This window comes from Aedes aegypti, chromosome 1, assembly GCF_002204515.2.
Source record: "Aedes aegypti strain LVP_AGWG chromosome 1, AaegL5.0 Primary Assembly, whole genome shotgun sequence".
NCBI classification, from domain to species: domain Eukaryota; kingdom Metazoa; phylum Arthropoda; class Insecta; order Diptera; family Culicidae; genus Aedes; species Aedes aegypti.
In genome coordinates, this window is record NC_035107.1 from 31,430,225 (window position 1) to 31,436,224 (window position 6,000).

The window sequence follows — 6,000 nt, forward strand, 5'->3', positions numbered from 1 at the left end:
GCTTATCTGATTGAAACTTAGACATCTGGTGGTGAGTATGAGAAAAAAGTGTTCAAATCCGCAAAAGAAAATGTACTGCGAGTTGATATGATCTCAGATTGATTTCAAGCTTATAACTACAGTCAATTTCCCATAAATTAATGATTATCGTCAATATCTAAGGGATGATTCAAATATTACGTAACGAAGAAATTTGCCAATTTAAACCCCCTGCCTCCCTGAAGTAACAGGTGTTATATGGAAAATTTGAATTTATTGTATGGACCGAAACACTACAAAATATCCCTTACCTCCCCTTGTTGTGTTACGTAATATTTGAACGATCCCTAACAAATTTGTCTTGCTTTGAATTGACAAGTGGTCAAAAAAAATTTCGTAAACAAAGGAACGGTTACTATAAGCACCTTCAGCATGCGGACCACATCACACCACTATTCAAAACTCGCTCGTGGGCCATACAAAATCTTCCCGATGACCATACAAATCCTTTTAGAGAATCGCTATTTGGTGATCACTCGTTTATAATGATGTTACAAATGACAAACAAAATATGTAAAACTATTTTTATGTCCATCAAGCATAATTCTAGTTTACGCCCTATTTTGAGCACACTCCATGATTTCATTGAGTTTGACAGTACCACGGACCAAAATTTTTCGGTACATTGACGTTGTACTGCAGCTGTCATGATGCTCCCGGGTTGGGATAAACTATCCAGCTTTTTAAAAGCGGTAATGGCCGCCAAAAGTTAGCTCACTTTCTGGTAGGGATCCAACACATTGACGTTTGCTTTGGGTCCGGTCAATTGACTTGTCCACCGAGTTGATGAATTCACTCGGTCAAAGAATTTTGACACTTTAGCGAGTCACGCTTCTCAATAGTTGTTTCTGCGCTCGTGTACATACATGTTACATGTCACCAACACTACCTTAAAATTGCTGGTGTAAAATATAAACAAAGATCAGCTGTTCCCAGCAAAATCAAACAGCAGTATTTTCCACCAGCAAATTTGCGCATGTGTTCGTGGCACCGCTCGGCAAGAGCTCATGAGCTTACAATACACTTATAGTCACTTGGTATACGATTTTTTTTTTGAGAAAAAATGACAAATGCAACGAAAGTTTTATCTTTTTCAATACACTCGTCATGCAGTGTATCAATAGGACCATCTTTATTTCATTAATTTCACTTTGAATATTTTCTAAAATTATATGATTTTTGCTTCCAAGTTTTTAAGATGGTAAAAATAGTTTAATAAAATTGATGTGTTTTCAGTAGAAAACGAAATTGATGAATTAATTTGTAAAAGGCGATGATCTCTACTTTCAAATATTTACTTGGTCTGATGTAAAACAATGTATAACAAACGATTTAAAAAGGCGAGCTGGTTTCTTCAAAGCAAAAGTGCATGTTTCACCATAACTTTTGATTCGCACATGAATTTACTGTTAAATAACAGTTTTCTTCAGCCGTAATCCTGTAATTAAAATGGTCAATGTTGACACTTTTGCATTTTTCATTGTCGACTTCCCAATACATTCACAATATCAAATGTTATCAACATTTTGTTGCGCTTATGGTTTCTTGAAAAAGGTAGAATACATATTTAAGTATACCTAAACTCATATGATACGTAATTTTGACAATAAAAATATGATGCACAAGCTCCACCTTCTGCGCTTTTCCAGTCATGTATAAGTATAAATAACAGTTTTATCGCTATGAAACAGAACATTCTCAGTAGTCATATTGGAGTCACTGTGATTTCTATGAGACATGTTGTGTTACTTGAGCAATGCTCCCCACGTGTTTCGGTCAAGTGTCAAAATTCACGCACTGAGTAAATTTGGTGCACCGGTGGATAAGTCCATACCAAGCGACCCATGTCAAACGTCAGATCACTAAATCCCTTTTTTATAAAAGTGGGCTAACTTTTGGTGATATTGGCGCTCGTATAAAGCTGGATAGTTCATCCAATAAGTTTATCTGATTGAAGCTTGGATATCTGGGGGTGAGTGTGAGAAAAAAAGTGTTCAAAACCGCAAAACAAAAAGCTGGATATGATCTCAGATTGATTTACAGCTTATCCAGCTTTTTAAAAGCGCTAATGGCTGCCGCAAATAGGCTCGCTTTCTGGTGGGGATCGGTTGATTTGACGTTTGGCTTGAGTCGTTTTATATTGAGCGGACCCAAGCCAAACGTCAAATCGACCGATCCCTGCCGGAGAGCGGGCCTGTTGGAGGCAGCCATTAGCGCTCGTTAAAAGCTGGATAACTACAGTAAATTTTCCATAAATTAATAATCCTCATAAATATCTAAGGGATGATTCAAATATTTCGTAACGAAGAAATTTGCCAATTTAAATTCCCTCCCTCCCTGGAGTAACTGATTTTGTATGGAAGATTTCAATTTATTGTATGGACCGTTACACTACAAAAGACCCCTTCCCTCCCCCTGTTATGTTACGTAATATTCGAACGATCCCTAACAAACTAGTATTGGTTTGAATTGCCAAGTGGTCAAAAAATAATTTCGTAAACATAGGATCGGTTATTATAAGCAACTTTACAGCATGCGGACCACATCACACCACTATCCAAAACTCGCTCATGGGCCATACAAAATCTTCCCGATGGCCGTACAAATCCTTTCAGAGAATCGTAATTTGGTGATCACTCGTTTATAATGATATTCCAAATGCCAAACAAAAATTGTAAAACTTTTTTTTATGTCCATCAGCATAATTCTAGTTTACGCCCTATTTTGAGCACACTCCATGATTTCATTGAGCTTGACAGTACCACGGACCAAAATTTTTCGGTACACTGACGTTGTACTGCAGCTGTCATGATGCTCCCGGGTTGTGATAACCACTATAGGATTCACATGATGCTCCGCCTTGATGTTAACAGAAAACATTAATTACTTGAGTCAATTAACAGAAAGAAAATTTCATACTTATAGAAAATCCTTTGTAACACTGAGCGAATCTAAATGTTGCTCTAAAGTTATAACTTACGTACAATACATTTGCAACTCTTTCGATTTCCCATACAAAATGATCAACTTCGGTAGCCTAGGATCTCAGCTGTTTATGGACCGAATTGAATTAAACTTTTAGAAGAAGAAATAAGTATCAACTACTGTTATTTCGAATACAACTGTATTTCAGTATAAATCAACAAATTCTGGAATGTTCCTGGAAAACGACAGGAAGGTCAGGGAATATCATTCTCAAACTTGAGTCGACACCCTGATTACATGAATCATTTAATAAATTGCAAAAAATTGTGAATGCATCCTGATATGATTTGTGGTACCCTCAAGTAGTCTTCTACAAAAAAAAAGTTGTACTCGTTGTAGAAAGATACCATTGTAACATTGAGTGAATCAAAACTTTCACTAAGTAGTTACGTAAGTTTTTCCTTGAAATTCATTGCTATACGATGTGTGAAATCGTTGGGTTTTTAAAAAAATTGATAACAATTCTTTTCAGCTATAAACCACCGATTTTTTGCAGATTTTTTAGCGGCAAAATATTAAACAAAGGAAATATTATGGAACATCATTGAGAATCGTGAAAAACATCTAGAAAGCTAACCAGAGCTCCTATCAAATTCCTTGGCGTGATTCTCAGTAGATTTTCGTTGAGATCCATGACAAATTCTTGATGAGATCACTGAGTTTTTAAAATCACTGAAAAGGTTATGAGTGGATTGCAAAAAGTTAATAGATTGTATGTATCATTTTTTTTATTCTTATCGGTCAGTACTGTAATGATTTCTGAGGTGATAGAAGGTGGTAGAAGATGATCTTCACTTCTCGACATAGCGTTGTTCAATCTTCCTTGTGCATTGGGGTCATTTTCGGCCAATCGGCACTCCAAAGGAGCTGTAACTTTGCAGAAAAAAGCATGGAAATATGAAATTTTCTGACTTTTTCTAACTTCTGGAAACGAACATTTTTGGAGTAGTGTTCGATCCTTCGACCTTGACGCTTGCTCCTGCGGGGGCGAGCGATGAGGGCAGGATCAAACATGTCGCGCGTCGTTCGCTCAGAGAAAAGAAAAAGCGCCGCGGATCGTTAGTACAGTATGGCCCATAAAAAAATGCGAAAATCGTCATATCATGTTTTATGTTAGCTTTTACATAGAAAATGTGAATGAAACGTAATTATTATTGATTACTTGTATTGTTTAATCTATTTAGACTCAGTTTTTCGCTTTGATCATGATTTTTATCTGTTACTTTCACCTTACCAGAGAGGAATTGGAAGCATACCTTCAAATTTTATCATGCGGACGTTGAGTTCAATATCTGTGTGATGAAAGCTTCTAAAACATCAACTATGGCGTGGGATTCTTCACAGGCCTTGTCTCTAGCATACGCCCATATCAAATGATAGAATTGGTTCATACCTGGGTAATTGGAGACTTTAGCATATTTTCGAAAAAACGGCTCATTTTGGAGAGCTTTGATTCAACCTTCATATAAGTGTGATAAGTGGCTCCGTTTTGCTCAAAACCTATGAGCTAGTATTGATATGAGTTGTCTCTAATCGAAGGAACAAATTTCATCCTCAAAAATCTGTTATAGGCCTCCGCATTTATTTTTTATTGAACTTTCCCAAAAAATAAAGGCATATCAAACCTATAAGACGCAAATGCTCTCAAAACTATGACCCTGGTAAAATATTTTATTGTGATCATGAAGAACACGTTCTCTAAGAACTCCTTCATCCTCTGATACCAAACAAACTTCAATTTTCAACATTAAAGTGTGATTTTTGAAGGTGGAAAGTTTATCACCAGAGTATACGACAATCGGACGCTGTTCCTAGCTTTGGGTGAAAAAACCCTTTGAACTTATTTGCTTTATTACATTATTAAGGACAGTAAGAAAAATATGACAAAGATTGTCCTGGATAGCGAAGTTGTGTCAGAATACACTACAATAATCAGAAATTACATTCACTATCAAAAACAATGAAAATAACGCCTGTGGATGCCATATTCACGTTCAAACAATTTTCGCATTTTTTTATGGGCCATACTGTAGTGTTTGATCTATTGATCGCGTCGCTTGCTCTTGCGTGGGCGAGTGACGAACACTTGTTCGGCGTACAATGCGATTATCGAATTATTTCGCGAATCCGGTTAGGCGTGAATTATATCATGGATCGCATCACCAAACATTGGCGACTCCCAGATCTTTACCTTATCCCACTAACCCAATATCCTTTCCATGACAACCGTGGAGATGCAGAGGTGATCTCGGTCTCTAGTAACAACGGTAGCCACATTAACATTCCTTCCCTTCCCCGATGACCGTAAGGACGTGGCCGGCGCCGTTATTGACTTTTAAATTTGAGCTCTCGATTTGTGCACATTGAAGAATGGTAAGCTAATCCCAAGCCCCATTCATTAATTCCCTGTGCAACTTCGATTGTTCTGGTCAATCACGGAGTAGCAACTACGAATTGTACGGTCATCTATGCTTATGCTTATGCTTATGCTTATGCTTGTTTACGGAGTTAAGTTAACAATACGACTCATCTCAAGAAATAACGTCGGACTTAGCCTAAAATAAGGGCTTAGCCAAACTAACCGTTTTAATTTACAAGACTGAGAAAACCATAAAATTACATATTTTTAATACGATAGAGCATATTCTTGCAGCTATAGATGACAAAGCCCACTTGTGTTTTGCTTTTTGAGTAATTGAAGTAATTCTTTTCTGACATTTCGGAGGACACGGAAAACATAATTTATCCTATATCTGAATTAAAATATAGGGATGGTTGCATGAAAAAAGAATTTGCTTTTGGACTCAAACCGGTTCTAAATCTAAGTCTCTATGAAGGAGACTGACTGCTCACAAACAACAGTACAATCTTGATCAAATAGCTTTTCAGATTATTCCAATGCTATAGGCAGATCACTTGCTACAATAGACTCCAGTCATCCACGATTCAATAATATCTAGCGATTCCGTCGTCATA